Below are 20,898 nucleotides of genomic sequence, written 5' to 3'. Positions count from 1 at the left end.
ATTATTATTATTATTTATTATTATTATTATTATTATTATTATTATTATTATTATTATTATTATTATTATCTATTATTATTATTATTAGGAGTCATATTTTTATTGTTAATAATAATAATAATAATAATAATAATAATACTAATACTAATAATTACAATGCTAATAATAATAATATAAATGACCATGATAACCTTGAAAAGGCCATTTCCTATCCATTCGGTTCTGTGTCCTCGCCTTATCACTGACATTCACTTTGAGGAAGACTTTGACACTGACCAACAGGGGGCAGTAGTGAGCTGAGGTCAGACCAGGTGGTCAGAGGATGTTAGTGTTCAGGGTCACTTTAATAGCAGGTGCCTCCAGGTAGAGAGACCGACCAGAAAGTGAAATGGTTGCTGGTTCAATTCCCCTGACATCAATTCACTGGTGTATTCCAGCCATAAGCTGATGACTGGAGTGGGGCTGTTGCCCTCCATCTCTGTGAGAAAGCCCTTGAGCAAGGGCCCAAGAGCCCAAAAGCTAGCGTATTTCGGGAAGAAAAGCATTCATTCTGAATGTTACTTAACTTGAAATGTGTGAACTTAGTGAAACAACATGGCAAGCGTAAATTATATTTTTTTAGACTAATCGATATTTGCATTTTCTTATAATTTAACGATTATTTGAATATTATTAAATTAATGCACAAAACTATGTGTTATGTGCTAAATAATTGCCCCAACACAAGTGGTTTAAATGTAACACACACAACTTTAATATACTTTTGATTGATTGATTGAAAATTGTATTAACAGATTGCAGAATGGGTACTGTAACTGAGGGGTACAATTCCCTGACTGTATTACTAGATATGATACTTACTACCACTACCTTTGTACTTAATATTCGGCCACCCAGTACACGGCATAAATATATTATGATGAACACTGTCACGTAGATGAAACGGATCCAACACAAATGTACGAATTAGAAATAGGTCTTTATTTCTACACAGCGATGGTGTGTAGAGCAAGCACTTAATCAAATCAATCACATTTATGAATGGAATTAGTATGCACTTTTATGGCAAGAGTATTCGTCGGTATATCAATAGAGAATGTCCAATCTCTGAAGGCGCAGGTGGTACATATACGACCTGGAATAGTTTAAGGAATAACAGCAATGATACTTTAATGATTATATACTGGATACACTAGAGGGGGTTAATCCGGTCGCTTGTAAGCCGACAGGAGTAGGAAGGGGGGGGGGTAGAATCCGACTGCCTCATCCGGCCAAGGGTATCCCAGGTGAACCCACTGTAGTGCCGTTCAATGCGCCGGCGATCCTTGGACCACAGATGAAAGCAGGTGGACTCTTTGTGGGCCGGCGTCATCCGGTCCACGGAGGAGAGACGTGAAGCGACCTCGTCTTGCAGAGCGTCTCCTCACCTTGCGTCCTCTCCAGGGGGGGGGGTTCCAACACACGGCAGTGTCGGGGGTCTTTATCCATGGAATAATCAATGTGTACAAAGCATAATCCGTGCCTGGGAAGGCGGGCTGTCGTCGGTAGAATAATCCGGTATACAGGTCCACTCGCTCGTCGGCTCTGGGGCTCCTCGGGTGCAGCTTCACGTGGGGTCAACCACCCTGGGTAAGCAGCCAGTTCTCTGCCCGAAACGATGGGGTACTGACTACGGTAGTATTCTCACCGCACGAAGCACTATATATTAACAGACTATTATTAGCTTAATAGACTACGTCCAACTCGACGATATAGTGCCAAATATGACTATTCAAATATTAATATACACGATGTCTCAATACCGATGGTAGGCGAACTTGGCCTTACTCCCACACGTGGCGTCGCGGGGAGGCTTTACGTCTGTGACTCTATTGGAGGGTAAGAAACTGGACTGAAAAGGAAGTCCTACTTTAGTAGCGCAGTATATATACGCACTATGAACAAATAGTCCCATTAGTGGTGCGGTAGCCAGATTCCTACGCGGAACTAGGACTTGTTCGTACATGTGGAGCGGTACGTTTGAACTGGGTCTGAGGGGTATGGCAGCCTGGCACCAAGGTCTCGACCAATAGTAGAATGGAGACTATTATGGGATGTTCAGTAGGCTAGAATGGATATTCAATGCATATTGTACAAGGAATATACAAGGGATATCAGGGAATATTAGAGAATATACAAATACAATTAAATATATATATATAAATAAATATATATATTCGGTTTAATCTGGCCCTTCACAACAGCCACCCCCTGATTGGTCCCAGACCTAATCAGTTAAACAGAGACAGATTAATCACGTTGTCTATTTACACATAAGGGTTTGCTGTAGGGGTCAGTCAACTTCACAAAGTCATAGGGTTGTAGGGTCATGGTCATCATCGATTGTGTCTGGGAGTCGAGGCAGTTCTATGAGCCTCGCCACGGGACGGGTGTAAGTGCGACCCTGGACGAGCACTTCAGCTGCTCGGACCTTGCCGTCGGCACCGGTGATCACTTTGCTTACGCGGCCGGCCGGCCACATAGCTCTGGGCAGTGATTGATCAATAATCATGACGACTGTTCCTTCTGTCAAATTGTCTCTCTCCTTTACCCACTTCTGGCGGGTCTGTAGAGACGGTAGGTAGTGCAGTAGGAAACTGTTCCAAAACTTGTCGGCTAATACTTGGCTGTACCTCCACATTCGTCGGCCGTTCGCTTCTTCAGGCCGGTACATTGTCTGGGGTAATGCAGGATCTAGCCGCCCCATCAGGAGTGTGTTGGGGGTAACTGGGTCGATATCCGCCACATCACTGGAGACATATCCGAGGGGCTTCGAGTTAAGTACTCCCTCAATCTCCGTGAGGACTGTCATTAGAACTTCTTCCGCCACAGTCTGGGCCCCAAGTACTGCGTACAGGGCTGTCTTTATGGAGCGCACTTCTCGTTCCCAAGTGCCACCGAAGTGGGGTGCGTTTGGGGGGTTGAATTGGAAATCAACCTGTGCTGGAGCGAGGTGGGTCTTAAGTTCTGGGCCCATAGCTTGGAAGCTCTCTCTCAGCTCTCTTTCGCCGCCTTTGAAGTTTGTCCCATGATCGGACAATAGGGTAGACGGTCTTCCTTTCCGTGATGTGAATCTACGGAAGGCCATAAGGAATGAGTCTGTGCTCATGGTCGGGAGAAGCTCGATGTGTATCGCTCTGGTGGTCATGCATTTGAATACAATACCCCACCGCTTCTCGGTTCCTCTTCCTTTCTTTATGTGCAGCGGGCCAAAGCAGTCCCTACCCGTTGAGTGGAATGGCTTGTCACCGATTCGGAGGTGACATGGAGGAAGGTCAGCCATCCTTGGTATGCTGGGCTGCGCGCGCCACTTGCGGCAGTCTAGACATGTTCGCTGGAAGCGTCGTACCGCCTCTCTTCCTTGTAGGATCCAGTAACGACGTCTGATTTCCGCGAAGACTCTTTCTGCTCCTGCGTGATGTACATCCTCATCGTATTTCTTTATAATCAGCTCTGTGACCTTGTGTCGGCTGTTCAATACGATCGGGTATTTAATGTCATCCGGTAGATTGGGGGCTCTGCGTAGGCGACCACCCACTCTGATGAGGGTATGAGCGTCGCTCTCGGGGGCCAGATGAATTAATCTGCTGTCGGATGGGACGGGCTTTCCTCCCTGTAGACAGGCCAATTCATCGGGGAACGAGTCTCTCTGGGCTCGCTGCAGTAGAAGCAATTCTGCTTCCTCGTAGTTAGCTGCTGACATATCAGCGGGGGACTTGCACTCCGGGTGGTACCGCAGGAATGTTCTTTGTTGTGCACTCTCTATGGACGTGCAATCGTCTATGTTAGGGTCGGTGGAGGCTACGGTGCTCAATCCACAGAACACAGACTTCTTATTTTCCACCTCCTCTGGACTTGCTTCCCTCGGGATAGGCATGGGCCACTGTCCTTCCGGGAGTCTTAGGAATGCGGGGCCGTCACTGTAGACATTGCGACGGGTGAGGTCATCCAGGGGCATCCCCCGGGTGATGACGTCAGCTGGGTTCTGTTTTGTATCAACGTAGCGCCACTCTGTTTCTCCGGTTAACTCTTCGGTTAAGTCTTGAATCTCGGTGACTCTGACTCCCACGAAGACTTTGTACTTGCATGAGTCCGATTTGATCCAGGCGAGTACCGTCGTGGAATCTGACCACAGGATTGTTCTAGACACCGGTATGGTGAGCTCACGTTGGATGAGCGTGGCTAGGTGCGCTCCGGCTAGGGCTGCGCAGAGCTCTAGACGTGGGATAGATTGTTGCTTGCGTGGGGCTATTCTCGAGCGGGCGAGGACAAATGCTGTGTAGATCTCTCCCCCCTGGTCTTGGGCCCGCAAGTAGGCTACTGATCCGTATGCGACCTCTGAGGCGTCACTGAAGACGTGTAAGTCCATTTTACATGTCTCTGGCCTCACCGTGGGTGGGAAGTAGCTTCGGCGCATATTAACGCCTGGGAGTGAGTGGAGCTCCATCTCCCACTCTCTCCAGGTGGATGCAAGGTGTGCAGGAATGGGGTCGTCCCAGCCCTGGTCCTTGTCCCACAATGCTCGTACAATCATTTTTGCCCTGGTGGTGTACGGTAGAATACATCCTAGCGGGTCATATTGTCGGGCGAGTGTTGTGTACACACTCCGTCTGGTGGTCGGCGCCGCCGCCGGCCTTCCCTGCTCCGTAGTCAGGGGCTTGTGTCTGTAGTGAAGCGAATCTGTTTTGAATCGCCACACCAATCCCAGGGTCATCTCCTGGGCTTCTCCCGGGATTGTAGCCATCCAGGTCTCGCTGCTGGCTGCCTTGTCCTCGGAGGAGAGGCTGCGCAGTACTTGCGGATCGCTGCTGGCCCACTGCCTGAGATCAAAGCCGCCTTTGATCAATGAGGCGCGGAGTTTAATCAGGAGAGCCTCGGCTTCTTCCTGGGTTGAAAGGCTTTGTAGACAGTTGTCTACGTAGAAGCTGTTCTTTACGCTGTGTCGGACCTCTTCGTCCGCTGCTGGGTCCTCTGCTACATGTTTCTGTAGTGCAAATGTAGCACAGCAGGGGCTGCACGTCGTTCCGAAGGGGAGGACTTCCCATTGGTAGATGGCTGGGTGCTCATCTCCTGGCTTCTCTCTCCATAGGAACCGTAACAGGGGCTTGTCCGCCTCTACTAATCTCACCTGCAGGAACATTCCTTTAATGTCCCCGCTGATGGCCACCTTTTCCTGGCGGAAGCGGAGTAGAACGCCGAGTAGGGAGGGGCCGAGTGTGGGACCGGGCAGTAACTCTTTATTCAGATTTTGGGATCCGATCTGGTAGCTGCAGTTAAATACTATGCGGTCTTTACCGTTGTGATGGACCTTGTGGTGAGGCACGTACCACGATTCAGTGGTCTGGTCAGCCTCTTTAATGTCCATCTTTGTGACGTGTCCCGCTGTGATGAGCTTCTCAATCTCAGCGCGGTATACACTCTCTTGGGGCGGGGTTCTTGGCTAAGCGCCGCTCCGTGTTCAGCAGGTACCGTTCTGTGGCGTCTGTCTTGGCGTGGAAAGTAGGCATTCCTTCTCGCCGCAGGAGTGGCGTGGCGTATCTCAACACGCCGTTGACCGGGACTCTCTTGGTCCCTGTCTCGAGGAGGTGAATGGCGTAAATGTCATCTTTAGAGCGAATGTCTTTCTTTCCGTTCTTAAAGGGCATTTGTTCCAAGGTCCATAGCCGCTCTACGTGTTGCAGGAGTGCGGTTTCTCCCTCTGTGACTCGGGAGTGGAGACATCTAGTGGCTGTACTTCGGTTGAGAGATTTGGCGAGCGGGCCTTGGAGAGTCCATCCCAAACGGGTCTCGACTGCTGCAGGACAGCCTCGGGGTCCGGTATGAACCCGGTCTATCGGGACAATGAGGTCTGCATGGTCGGAGCCTATCAACAGGGTCGGCATAGCATTGTCTATGAGCGGGATCGGTAACTTGCGCAGATGTACATATTTCTCCATCAGCTGGGCGACGGGGTATGTGTACCGCGACAGTCCTATTTCTTGGCTGGTGAAAGCGTCTGTAATCTGGTACCGTCGCTCAGGCTGGCCGCTTGCTGCGATAGAGAATGAGACATTCTCGCCCTTTATCGTCTTCAAATCTCGTCTTATTGTCCGAATTGTCATTTGGGTTTCGCTTCCCCGCAGCCCTAGCTGGGCCGCAGCGGAGGCGAGCAGCAGGGTCTTCTCTGACCCGTCATCGAGGACGGCGTAAGTGTCCAGGACTTTATTCTGGTAGCTTAGTGTCACACGCACTACTTTTAGGAGTACTCGGGCTCCACTGCTGCTGGCGGGATCGATGTACATGACGCTCGCTTTGCGGCTAGATGGTGCGGGTGAAGGGCGCCGTCTGTTACTGTCGTGAAGTATGTCCAGATGGGCTCCATCGCACTTGGTGCACCTTTTCTTTAAGCGGCATTCGGCTGCCATGTGTGAGCGCGCACAGCGAAAGCAGCGCTTGTTGGACTTTATCCATTGACCTGCTTCCTCCGCGTTCAGCTTGGGGAAGGAGTCACATTGCGCTAGCCTTTCTCACAGTAGGGGCACACTATCTTCCACTTCTCCGTTCTGGAGGGGGTACTGTGGCTCCGGCTGCTCGGTACTGACTCCGATTGGTGCATCACGGTCACCGATCTTCTTCCATCATTTAGTCGTCTGGTTCCTTCTCTGGAGCCAGGGGTGCTCCGTCCGAATGTATCTAGCCGTAGGCTGCTGACTTCTCTCGCCAGGAAGTCTGCTAGATCGAGGAGGTTCGGTTCGGGGCCATTCGGGTCTCTGTGGTCCCTCTGCCGCCTAAAGCGCTCCTGACGAGCGGGCAGCAGCTTCTCCAGAATCCTTTCCACATTTGAGTTGGCGTAAAGTTCATGCCTCCCCTTCTCTCTTTGCGCTCCCAACATCCCTACCAGGGACTGCACTCTGATGGACAGGTCGTCCAGTGCTCGATTGTCTATTGCTGGGGGTAAGCGGTCGATGTGTCGGATCTCCTGGATCACGTAATCCCATATGCGCCCATACCTCTGGTCCAATGCTACCAGCGCTGCTGTGTATGGGGTGGTGGAAGTCGCGTAGGCGAGCGCTATATTATGTGCGCGGGGTACCTTTAAGTGCTTCAGTAGGATGGCGTATTTGTGGCGTTCATCCAATACATCCACCAACATGGTCTCCAGACACATGCGGAGTTCTGTATACTGGGCCCGGTTCTCTTGGGTGAAGTCGGGTACCATAGGCGTGCCAATGTATGACGCTGACTGTGGATACATCGGCGAGCGTTGGGGGAGAGGCCTCCTAGGCGAGTCTCCTCCCGCTCCTTGGTATGGGCTGGTACCGGCAGTGTACCATGGCCCGCTTGTCCAGGTGCTGTTCCTCGGTGCGGGTCGTGCGTCGTGCTCACCCGTGTATAGAGTCGGGGGTCTGTAGCGCAGCTCCGCGGGAGTATAGCCTGGGCTGTACCGGACCTCCTGGTCCGGTAGAGTACTGTGCTGTCTTCGGGCGTGGTTCTCCTCCTCTTCCTCTTCGTCTTCAGTTAGGTCATCCAGTGCTTGTAGTCTCTGGTTTAGCCTCTCCACAGGATATGCTGCTCCTTCCCGGTTGCTAGGTCTCGCTTGGACCGGTGGGGGGAGGTGGTCTGTGGGGGGTATAGACCTCGTCTGTTGGTCAAGTTCAGGGTTGTTTACTCGGCTAGGGGATGCCGCCCTGGAGGTGTGTCTAGACGAGTTCCTGGAGCCTCTGGCGGAGGGAGAGGGTGTTGTCCGTCTGATCAGCTGTTCTATTAGTTGCGACTGCTGTCTGTCGCGCGCTGCGTCCCGTTGAGCACCGGCTCGTTCTCGGGCCACATTCTCTTCCATCTGAATGCGTCTTATTTCTAGACGTATCTGCTCGTGTTCGCTTCGCTGCTGGATCTGCAGTCGGTCGCGTTCAGCAGCGGCGTTCAGGCTGATGAGGAAGGCCTGCTGTAGGGTCCTCTCTGCCTCGCTGGGAGAAGGCGGTTGTATAGGGGAGCCTTCCCTCGGGGTACTCCTTGCGGAGCCTTGGAGCTCTATCTCCACGGTGCTCTCCCCGTCTTCTTCCGTGCCGAGTTCTCTCTCGGTAGCGTTGTATTCCTCCCGGGACTCATCGGGGACTACTTCTTCAGTACTGGCGGGGTGTGAAGTCATGTCTGGTTCCCACTGGTCCCCACCGTGAACTTGGTCAGTTACATTAGAGCCCGTAGGGGCCTCTATGGTCGGGGTAGTCTGGGCGTTGGGGTTAGACATACTTTTACTTTCTAGTTTTACCGCGTTTACTGTTAGTAGAAGACTAGGTTGTTGACTGACAGCGTAGGCCTCTAAGTACTGAGGGAGCCGTCGTTCGCGCTGCGGGCGTTGGTTAGGAGGATCGTTTCGTGGAGTGTTCATCATAGGCCATTTCAATATTAATAACACTATATTAATATTACACTAATTACCATCCGGCTCGAAGGACCAATTGTAACTGAGGGGTACAATTCCCTGACTGTATTACTAGATATGATACTTACTACCACTACCTTTGTACTTAATATTCGGCCACCCAGTACACGGCATAAATATATTATGATGAACACTGTCACGTAGATGAAACGGATCCAACACAAATGTACGAATTAGAAATAGGTCTTTATTTCTACACAGCGATGGTGTGTAGAGCAAGCACTTAATCAAATCAATCACATTTATGAATGGAATTAGTATGCACTTTTATGGCAAGAGTATTCGTCGGTATATCAATAGAGAATGTCCAATCTCTGAAGGCGCAGGTGGTACATATACGACCTGGAATAGTTTAAGGAATAACAGCAATGATACTTTAATGATTATATACTGGATACACTAGAGGGGGTTAATCCGGTCGCTTGTAAGCCGACAGGAGTAGGAAGGGGGGGGGGGGTAGAATCCGACTGCCTCATCCGGCCAAGGGTATCCCAGGTGAACCCACTGTAGTGCCGTTCAATGCGCCGGCGATCCTTGGACCACAGATGAAAGCAGGTGGACTCTTTGTGGGCCGGCGTCATCCGGTCCACGGAGGAGAGACGTGAAGCGACCTCGTCTTGCAGAGCGTCTCCTCACCTTGCGTCCTCTCCAGGGGGGGGGGTTCCAACACACGGCAGTGTCGGGGGTCTTTATCCATGGAATAATCAATGTGTACAAAGCATAATCCGTGCCTGGGAAGGCGGGCTGTCGTCGGTAGAATAATCCGGTATACAGGTCCACTCGCTCGTCGGCTCTGGGGCTCCTCGGGTGCAGCTTCACGTGGGGTCAACCACCCTGGGTAAGCAGCCAGTTCTCTGCCCGAAACGATGGGGTACTGACTACGGTAGTATTCTCACCGCACGAAGCACTATATATTAACAGACTATTATTAGCTTAATAGACTACGTCCAACTCGACGATATAGTGCCAAATATGACTATTCAAATATTAATATACACGATGTCTCAATACCGATGGTAGGCGAACTTGGCCTTACTCCCACACGTGGCGTCGCGGGGAGGCTTTACGTCTGTGACTCTATTGGAGGGTAAGAAACTGGACTGAAAAGGAAGTCCTACTTTAGTAGCGCAATATATATACGCACTATGAACAAATAGTCCCATTAGTGGTGCGGTAGCCAGATTCCTACGCGGAACTAGGACTTGTTCGTACATGTGGAGCGGTACGTTTGAACTGGGTCTGAGGGGTATGGCAGCCTGGCACCAAGGTCTCGACCAATAGTAGAATGGAGACTATTATGGGATGTTCAGTAGGCTAGAATGGATATTCAATGCATATTGTACAAGGAATATACAAGGGATATCAGGGAATATTAGAGAATATACAAATACAATTAAATATATATATATAAATAAATATATATATTCGGTTTAATCTGGCCCTTCACAACAGGTACAATACAGTACGGCTCAATACACACAATTATTAAGGGGATGCAGACCAGAGAAATACTTTTGTCTTGTTTACATCAGGGTCTCCCATTTTCAATTCATCATAACATTTATGACATACAGATATACAATACGTAACACGCATACTATGTAACTTACAGAAAAGTACACTTCCTTTTGACTGACAGTCGGTATGCTGCACCCCCAGCCTTCCCAAATAACCCACAGCGACTGGGCATCAATCATCATGGTGTTCCCCTCGTGACCTTGTGATAGCCGCGCTATTCTATACCTCTCTGTCTCACAGACGACACGCAAATAGCAGCGTACTGGTCTGTACTTGTCTGTACTTGTCTGTAATGGTCTGTACTGGTCTGTACTGGTCTGTAATGGTCTGTAATGGTCTGTAATGGTCTGTAATGGTCTGTAATGGTCTGTACTGGTCTGTAATGGTCTGTAATGGTCTGTACTGGTCTGTACTGGTCTGTACTGGTCTGTACTGGTCTGTAATGGCCGCTTTGTCTCAGTCATTATCCAGCGCATCTCCTTCACTTAGTACCTTATCTCAGCTCAAATCCTAGAGGATCTGTGAGGAGAGAAGCATGTCCTGCTGCTGGCCATCCACACACACACACACACACACACACACACACACACACACACACACACACACACACACACACCTACACACACACACACACACACACACACACTCACTCACTCACTCACTCACTCACTCACTCACTCACTCACTCACTCACTCACTCACTCACTCACTCACTCACTCACTCACTCACTCACTCACTCACTCTCACACTCACTCACTCACTCACTCACTCACTCACTCACTCACTCACTCACTCACTCACTCACACACTCACTCACTCACTCACTCACTCACTCACTCACTCACTCACTCACTCACTCACTCACTCACTCACTCACTCACTCACTCACTCACTCACACACTCACTCACTCACTCACTCACTCACTCACTCACTCACTCACTCACTCACTCACTCACTCACTCACTCACACTATAATGGTGTGTGTGTCACTCCATACCAGCAGCTGTCGTGGCAGGGGAGTGTGTAGTCAAAGAGGATTATTATTTTTGTCGTAGCCTATCTCCCCCCCCCTCCCCCTGGTCACTATAGCGACAATAATGACCAACTGACCGGTAAGTCATCATCATCATGGCCCAGAAGGATGAATGATGTGGCTCGGAAGGCGTTATGGAAGAGAGTAAATATAGAAAATAACAGGGCTGCCTCGGATACCTCGTTGTGACTGGTCTGCAGGAGACACGCAAGTAAGCAGACAACTGGGGAAGAGGTGTGTGTGTGTGTGTGTGTGTGTGTGTGTGTGTGTGTGTGTGTGTGTGTGTGTGTGTGTGTGTGTGTGTGTGTGTGTGTGTGTGTGTGTGTGTGTGTGTGTGTGTGTGTGTGTGTGTGTGTGTGTGTGTGTGTGTGTGTGCGCGCGTGTGTGTGTATGTGAGAGAGAGGGTGTGTGTGTGTATGCTTGTACATATTGTGACAGACTCTGGGGTGTATTGATCTGTCACCAGATTGGAATTAATAAAATACACACGGCACAAGGTAGAAGCAAGTTGAACAGACGTTTTATTGCTGTTTAGGGTGGGGGGTGGGGGGGGAGGTTAGTGTAACTGTCAGCCAGTCCGTAATCCGTGAGAATCGTCGCTGCATGATAGCGGGGGTCGGCACACGGGGATCAGTTCTCACGCGGGCGGGGGGGCTGATCCGGGAGCAGAGACGCAGGGCAAGCAGGGGTCGAAGGGTCGGGCACACAGCCCGGATCTCCTTCCAAAAACATGTCATACACAGCATTGGGTTATGCCTAGGGATGTCCGATATTATTATTATTATTATTATTATTATTATTATTATTATTATTATTATTATTATTATTATTATTATTATTATTATTATTATTATTATTATTATTATTATTATTATTATTATTATTATTATTATTATTATTATTATTATATATTATTATATATTATTAGTAAAATGTGATATCGGAAAATATCGGTATCGGTTAAAAAAAAATTTAAAACAATAACAATATTTGTTATATATATATCCAGTGAAATGATTAGTTACCTGAAATTATTCAGTTTTTTGGGGGGGAAACCCTGCATATATCGGTATCGGTTGATATCGGTTGATATCGGTATCGGAAATTAAGAGTTGGACAATATCGGAATATCGGTATCGGTAAAAAAGCCAATATCGAGCATCCCTAGTTATGCCCACAGCAATCTCCTCCTCTTCTCTATATCTCTCCTCTTCCACTTACCTTCTCTCCTTCCTCCTCGCAGGTTTCACCGTAGCTATACTCCAACGATTCCTTCTCTCCGTTTCCCTTTTCTGTCACGCCTAATTGCGCTTTGATTGAGCTCACCTGTGGCCTGTGCGCGTCTGGCACAGGTGCGCTGCATCGGGGCTGACGGGCTCTGCTCTGCCGGTGCTCTGCCGGGAGTCTCCTCAGACTTCCTAATATGGGCATATGCCCCAGTACCTTGGCCGCGACATAGCATATTACATACACTGCACCTGTGTATGTGTGTGTGCTTACGTGTTTGCATGTCCGCTTGTATGAGCATGTGGATTTGCACATACTATAGTGTGTGTGTGTGCATGTGTGTGTCTACTCTACTTTACGTTGAACACCCTTGTACACACATGCTATATCGTGTTTCCATGTGCTGTCCATGTGGGCTGGTACATGTGCAGCACACGGCTAAGTGTGTGTTTGTGATCACTCCCACATGGGCCCATGCATAAATATACAGGGAACACAGGCAGCTCTGTCACGCTATATCTGTTTAACGCCGTCTTCCTGTGTTGTTTTGTATGTCAATGTCAACACGTTGCCTTTTTTTCCAACTCTCTCTTTCATCTCTTGCAGCTTTTCATCTCTTGTTGTCGTCTCTTGTTGTCGTCTCTTGTTGTCGTCTCTTGTTGTCGTCTCTTGTTGTCGTCTCTTGTTGTCGTCTCTACCTTTAATCTCTAAGATTCCTCCATCTGCTTTTCTTTTATTGCGATATTTGAATATGTGTTAGTATACCTGGGCTCAGAGTGCTGAAGGTGTTAGTATACCTGGGCTGAAGGTGTTAGTATACCTGGGCTGAAGGTGTTAATATACCTGGGCTGAAGGTGTTAATATACCTGGGCTGAAGGTGTTAGTATACCTGGGCTGAAGGTGTTAATATACCTGGGCTGAAGGTGTTAATATACCTGGGCTGAAGGTGTTAGTATACCTGGGCTGAAGGTGTTAATATACCTGGGCTGAAGGTGTTAATATACCTGGGCTGAAGGTGTTAGTATACCTGGGCTGAAGGTGTTAATATACCTGGGCTGAAGGTGTTAATATACCTGGGCTGAAGGTGTTAATATACCTGGGCTCAGAGTGCTGAAGGTGTTAGTATACCTGGGCTGAAGGTGTTAGTATACCTGGGCTGAAGGTGTTAATATACCTGGGCTGAAGGTGTTAATATACCTGGGCTGAAGGTGTTAATATACCTGGGCTGAAGGTGTTAGTATACCTGGGCTGAAGGTGTTAATATACCTGGGCTGAAGGTGTTAATATACCTGGGCTGAAGGTGTTAATATACCTGGGCTGAAGGTGTTAATATACCTGGGCTGAAGGTGTTAGTATACCTGGGCTGAAGGTGTTAATATACCTGGGCTGAAGGTGTTAATATACCTGGGCTGAAGGTGTTAGTATACCTGGGCTGAAGGTGTTAATATACCTGGGCTGAAGGTGTTAATATACCTGGGCTGAAGGTGTTAGTATACCTGGGCTGAAGGTGTTAATATACCTGGGCTGAAGGTGTTAATATACCTGGGCTGAAGGTGTTAGTATACCTGGGCTCAGAGTGCTGAAGGTGTTAGTATACCTGGGCTGAAGGTGTTAGTATACCTGGGCTGAAGGTGTTAATATACCTGGGCTGAAGGTGTTAATATACCTGGGCTGAAGGTGTTAATATACCTGGGCTGAAGGTGTTAATATACCTGGGCTGAAGGTGTTAGTATACCTGGGCTGAAGGTGTTAATATACCTGGGCTGAAGGTGTTAGTATACCTGGGCTGAAGGTGTTAATATGCCTGGGCTCAGAGTGCTGAAGGTGTTAGTATACCTGGGCTGAAGGTGTTAATATACCTGGGCTGAAGGTGTTAGTATACCTGGGCTCAGAGTGCTGAAGGTGTTAGTATACCTGGGCTGAAGGTGTTAATATACCTGGGCTGAAGGTGTTAATATACCTGGGCTCAGAGTGCTGAAGGTGTTAGTATACCTGGGCTGAAGGTGTTAGTATACCTGGGCTGAAGGTGTTAGTATACCTGGGCTGAAGGTGTTAGTATACCTGGGCTCAGAGTGCTGAAGGTGTTAATATAACTGGGCTGAAGGTGTTAGTATACCTGGGCTGAAGGTGTTAGTATACCTGGGCTGAAGGTGTTAGTATACCTGGGCTGAAGGTGTTAATATACCTGGGCTGAAGGTGTTAATATACCTGGGCTCAGAGTGCTGAAGGTGTTAGTATACCTGGGCTGAAGGTGTTAGTATACCTGGGCTGAAGGTGTTAATATACCTGGGCTGAAGGTGTTAGTATACCTGGGCTGAAGGTGTTAGTATACCTGGGCTGAAGGTGTTAGTATACCTGGGCTGAAGGTGTTAGTATACCTGGGCTGAAGGTGTTAGTATACCTGGGCTGAAGGTGTTAGTATACCTGGGCTGAAGGTGTTAGTATACCTGGGCTGAAGGTGTTAATATACCTGGGCTCAGAGAGCTCAGTGGAGGCTAAACTGTCTAAATGGAAATAGCTGCTGTCCTTATCGGGGACGGGTCGACGTTAGAGGTCTGCAAGCCTGAGGGGGCCCGACGTAGCCTGACACCATGGACAGATTAGGGCCGGGCTCGGGACGATTTTCTTATGCATAGATAGGGTTCGGGTTCCTTTTATTTGTCTCACTTAATTTTACACACGCACGAATAAGAGAGTCGTGCGCGTGCACACACACACACAGAGGAAGACACACACAAGCGTGTCGTCACGTCACGTAGTGTTTCCATCAAAGCAACAAGCTAGACCGTTGAAGCGTGCGTGTCGCAGAGTGAGAGAAATTTCAGCACCGCATGGAGAACGCTGGAGGAGAGGAGAACGGCGCTGAAGCCATCAACGGTGGATGCCATTCTTTTCCTTCACAGCGCCTGTGAACGAACAGTGGAGTGGAATAAACTGTCAAAAGTGTTGCATGGTTGTTCTTGGATTTAGCCGGTTGGCGAAGATTTGTGTTTTGTTAACGTTATTCAACGCAAGACGTTTTTGTTGCTGACGTTCATCTAACAGTGAAGTGGTGAGTCAATACTGATTTACAAAAATGTATTGGCTGCTGGTTTATGAGTGTTTTCGGTATGCTTTAGTGTCGTGAGTGACATTAATGTTTTAGTCTGTGGGCATGTAATTGTTGTTAGCTGCAGAGCTATGTCGTTATTGCATTGTGCATTTTTTTCTTAATTAATGTAGCATTTGTGTGTGTAATGTCTGTCATCACATCGTAATATTGGCCTCTGACTTAAGTCGGGCTTGGGCAGAATAATTACTTAAAGGGGACATGCATTGCTATTCCTAGCACTATTTGGGCAACTTTACACAATTCCTGTGAGTCTATTGAACACATCTGTAAGGTTTTATTCAAATAAATTCATTGTTTTATATTTCTAATCAAGTACTCAAAAGCCACATTTTCTCACTTTGGATTTCAGGCTGTGTTGGCCTGGCTCCGCCCATAAGCACTTTGAGTGACAGTCATCCACACAGTCTGCGACTGGCACAGAGAGAGATAGAGAGAGACTGAGGGGGATACTAATTCATTTTGTGAATATTATTGTACGGATCGGAATACGGGCGTGCGCGTGGGAGCATGCGCAAAGATATTACAGTGATATACGCGGACGAGCGAGAGAGGGAGGGAGGGAGAGAGATGGAGAGAGAGAGAGAGGGACCCGTCTTCTCTCAAACACACACACGGAGCGTTTACACAGGTTGTGTGCCTCGCAGTCAAAACCCGTTTGAGGAAGTGTCGGGTTACACTATGCGCTCTCTGCCTCGCTCTGTTTGAGGAAGTGAAGATATTTCCACTCGCTCTGCTGTCGCTGTCAACCATAGAGGGTGCGTTAGTTATGCAAATCAGTGCTATATTCACGTCAGCAAAACTGTCAAATCAGAACAGCTTAGTTGAGTGAGGGAGGATCTCGTGAACTCGAGACTAGACTGATGAGTCAATATGATAATTAACGACACAGACCACATTGATATAATCTCCAATTGCTAGGAAAACATGCTAATCACTGGAAAAGGCTATTTATAATGCATGTCCCCTTTAACTTTTCGGGCTAGGGTAGGGCCAGGCCTGAATGCTACAGGCTTGGGGCCGAAATTTCAGCCCCGTGCAGACCTCTAGTCCATGTGCTCCGCTTGGCTGTACTGGAGTCTCCTCAGAGTCTCCTAGCAGAGATACAGAGGAAACTGATGAAGCTCTTCTGGTCGGGGCACCGCTGGCTCAAAGCTGCTGTCCTGTATTTGCCAGTGCAGGAAGGAGGGCATGCTGGTGGATCTAGAGAGCAGAGCTGCTATGTTCAGACTCCAGGCAGCTCAGAGACTGTTGTACAGGACGGATGTGTTGTTGGGGGCGTTGCTGAGTGTGAACGTTTCACTCGCATTTGCAACAAAAAAATACATGTGTGCGAACTGGAAAATTCTTTTAGGAGCACATGCAAGTAAATATTAGATCCTACAAAGCTGACAGTAAATATTAGATCCTACTGTAACTGCATTGAGCAAAATAATCGACTCAACTACCAAGACCTATTGCTTGAACCAACGTCATGTCACTGGTTACGTGGTTGTGTCAAACAAGCATGTGAGCAGAGGCTCTTGTTTACTTTTTCAACAGCGGTCGGTGGCTAACAGCGGTCGGTGGCTAACAGCGGTCGGTGGCCAACAGCGGTCGGTGGCCAACAGCGGTCTGTGGCCAACAGCGGTCCGTGGCCAACAGCGGTCCGTGGCCAACAGCGGTCCGTGGCCAACAGCGGCAAATACGCGAACGTTCTGAGCTTCACAAAAAATATGGAATACAGCAAAACGCAATACCTGCAGCAATAGTGTTTTGTGCAAGCAAGGAAGCACCTCCAATTAGTGTTGTCAAAAATATCGAAGTATCGATACATATCGATACTGAATATTTAAAACGGCTTCGATACTCATTTCCCGAAATACCGATACTTTCTGCAGTATTGGTACCAGCTGGCGAGTGTTCTACAGCAAGTTGTTGACGCGCTGTTCAGAGCACGCTTGCCCCTCCGCCTGCTCCAGCCCTCCCCCTCACAGAGTCGTCTTCAGTTTGTATTTGTAAACAAACATTTTAGCTGAAGAAGATGGCAAATGCAGAGCCTCCGCAACTTGTGCTTGTGGATAAAGAAAACAGCAGAAGTGCTGTTTGGAGGTACTTCGGGTTTGAAGTAAACAACGAAGGACAAGCTAAAGCTGCCCCAATGCTATTTACAAGCGGTGTTAGAGCAGTGCCAGCGCGGATCTCCATTCTCCATAAAGAAATGAAAGAGGTTCGTGACAGCTGCTCTTTCAACGTCACTGTGACTGAAGCATTAAACCAGTGTTTCTCAAAGTGGGGGGCGCGCCCCCCAGGGGGTGCGGAGAGGCATGACAGGGGGGGCCTTGAAATTTATTAAAAAAATAAATAAATAAAAAATTTGGATTACAGAAAATTATCACTAAAGTGCTATCTGTTGCAGCTGCACTGTTCTCCATGAAAATACCATTTCTCAAAATCTGAAAATCATTATTTAATAAAACACAGAAAAGGATCACCAAGTTACTCTGGATAAAAGAAACCTTTACAGACAACATTGAGACAAAGCTTCCTGACACATCTCCATCCAAACTCTTGGAAGAACTCTTTGAAATCTCATCTGATACCACCTAGAGAGCTAGTTTCAGAGTGTGGTGCTGAGTACCAAGTATCTCATCTCATGGCCCACCAAATATCTTATGATGCAGCAGTTAAGGTGTTGATACCATTCAGCACCACATACAGTATCTGTGTGAAGCTGGCTTTTCATCCATGACAGCTCTGAAAACAAAATATAGGGCCAATTTGAAAGGTCACGATATTGGTGTTATTTCAATAAATTTAAACATGGCCCATTTCATGACTATTTTGTTGGGGCGAGGGGGGGGGGGCCCAAAATATTTTGGTCCACCAAAGGGGGGCCTGACAGAAAAAGTTTGAGAAGCACTGCATTAAACCATTAACTCTAGTTTAATACATGATACGTTGTCTACTGATGGCGCATAATATCAACAGCTGATTCGTTGTAACGTTACAGCTACCAGCTAACGTTAGCTACTGCTAGCAGTTAGCTCCGTTAGCTTAGCTGCCCATTTATAATTACTGCATGGAAACGGAGTAACGGTAACGTTTAAACGTTATGTCGAGGTCATACAATACTACAGTCGACATAAGGTTAACGTTACCCCGTTTCCATCAAGTGTTTAAATAGCAGCAATCTTGTTGAAAATGTAACGTTACTAAAATGCTCCGAGCATAGCCCCTCTCTCTCTCTCTCTCTCTCTCTCTCTCTCTCTCTCTCCCTCTCCCTCTCCCTCTCCCTCTCCCTCTCCCTCTCCCTCTCCCTCTCCCTCTCCCTCTCCCTCTCTCTCTCGCTCGCTCTCGTTATCTTTAAATAAAAATCGAAACTGTTACTAACTGTAATACAAACAGTTCAGTTTGTCAGGTACATGCAACACAGATTACAGTGTTTACATCTGTCTGCTTGAGAAAATACCATGTTCTGCATTTGCAATAAAAATGATTGAAGTGAGATGAACAGTTATTTTTAAATGTGTGATCTAAAGATAAACAAAGGGTTTTAAAAGTGTTATATTTATCTTCTCTTATAGTACCAGAGAGAAGCTGAGGAGAATCAACCAGCAACAAAAGCTAAATTTGTTTAAAAAAAAAAAGAAAAAAAAAAAATATATATATATATATATATTTTTTTTTTAATTTTTTTTTGTATCGAAATGGTATCGAAGTATCGATACTTTTCAAGGTATCGTATCGAAGTCGAAATTCCAGTATCGTGACAACACTACCTCCAATATGACAAAGCATTTGCTTCAACCCTCAGTGCGCGTGTTGCGATCTCTTGTTAGTGGTAACAATGTTAGCGCTTACACTCTGGTTATAATATCTCCTGTGCTGCACAAGCACTAATGTAGCGTGGACGTGGAGAAAGGTCTGGCTATGCGTGACACACAAGTGTAACAATATGCTGACAGCTGACATTAGTCTTTTACTGTATATTAGAGGTACCCAAACAAACGATAATCCTAGATGCAGGTTCACAGAGCACCAGCTCATCCCCAGACACCAGTTTAGCTATGAAGGGGAAGATGAGCACAGAAGGCGTGAATGAATGCAGTGGTTTAGGGTGAATGGCTTTGGTGCAGTAATAGCCAAGCAAAATGCATTATCCTCCACACCATTAATTTAAATACGCCTCCTTTGATCTATTCCTGTCATAATGCAGGAATTATGTGTGCTCCTAATTCTTTTCCTTCACAGTTCTATTGTTATATTCTACCTTTTTCTTCTATTCTACTGTGATACCTCTCTTTCTCGTTCTCTCTTCTATTCTACAAATATATACGTATATATATATATATATCTTCTATTCTACTGTTATACCTCTCTCACTATCTCTCTCTCTTCTATTCTACTGATATACCTCTCTCTTCTTTTTATTAAATTTTTTATTTATTTTTTATCTTTTCCCCCCTCCTTTTTCCTCCATTTTTCTCCCATCCCAATGTTAGTCGTTATGCCAATTCCCAATTCCCTTCCTGGTCGCTGCGCACCTATACCCCCTACACTCGGTCTGGGAGAGTGGAGGCTATCACATGCTTCCTCCGACACATGTAAATCAACCGCTTCTTTTCACCTGGCAGCGCGTAACGGGGTGTAACGTGTGGAAGGATCACACTACCCCCCTTAGATCCTTTCCTCGCTGAGCAGGCGCCCCGACCGAACTGTAGGAGTCGCTGTTTACAACGACCAGGACCCACCCACCGGCTTTCCCACCCTCTAACACTGCCAATTGTGTTAGTACGACGGCCGGCCAAGCCGGAAGCAACACAGAGAGCTGGGCTCGATACCAGTATCTCCTGCGTTGGTGGCGAGCGCCTTGCCCACTGCGCCACCCGGCAGCTCTCTCTCTCTTCTATTCTACTGCTACCTCCCTCTCTCTCTTCTATTCTACTGATATACTTCTCTCTCTCTTCTATTCTACTGCTATACCCCCCCTTCTCTCTCTCTCTCTCTCTCTTCTATTCTACTGCTATACATCTCTCTATATATATCTCTCTCTTCTGTTTTACTGCTATACCTCTCTCTCTCTTGTATTCTACTACTATACATCTCTCTCTCTCCTATTCTACTGATATACCCCCTCTCTCTTCTATTCTACTGCTATACCTCTCTCTCTCTCTCCCTCTCTCTCTTCTATTCTACTGCTATACCCCCCCTCTCTCTCTTCTATTCTACTGCTATACCCCCCCTCTCTCTCTTCTATTCTACTGCTATACCCCCCCCTTCTCTCTCTCTCTCTTCTATTCTACTGCTATACATCTCTCTCTATATCTCTCTCTCTTCTGGTTTACTGCTATACCTCTCTCTCTCTTGTATTCTACTACTATACATCTCTCTCTCTCTTCTATTATACTGATATACCCCCTCTCTCTTCTATTCTACTGCTATACCTCTCTCTCTCTCTCCCTCTCTCTCTTCTATTCTACTGCTATACCCCCCCTCTCTCTCTTCTATTCTACTGCTATACCCCCCCTTCTCTCTCTCTCTCTTCTATTCTACTGATATACCCCCC

The 20,898-nt window shown here is 47.4% G+C and overlaps 1 protein-coding gene across 1 annotated transcript in view; it reads left to right on the top strand.

The window, feature by feature from the left end:
* The window catches only part of LOC311229739 (tensin-2-like), a 130,657-nt gene that overhangs the window by 33,570 nt on the left and 76,189 nt on the right, over positions 1–20,898 (top strand).

The sequence above is a fragment of the Notolepis coatsorum genome (genome assembly GCF_963971535.1).
Source record: "Notolepis coatsorum genome assembly, chromosome: 6".
Taxonomy (NCBI): domain Eukaryota; kingdom Metazoa; phylum Chordata; class Actinopteri; order Aulopiformes; family Paralepididae; genus Notolepis; species Notolepis coatsorum.
The sequence above is the reverse complement of the archived record's forward strand: the minus strand, read 5'-3'. Positions and strand labels throughout refer to the sequence as shown.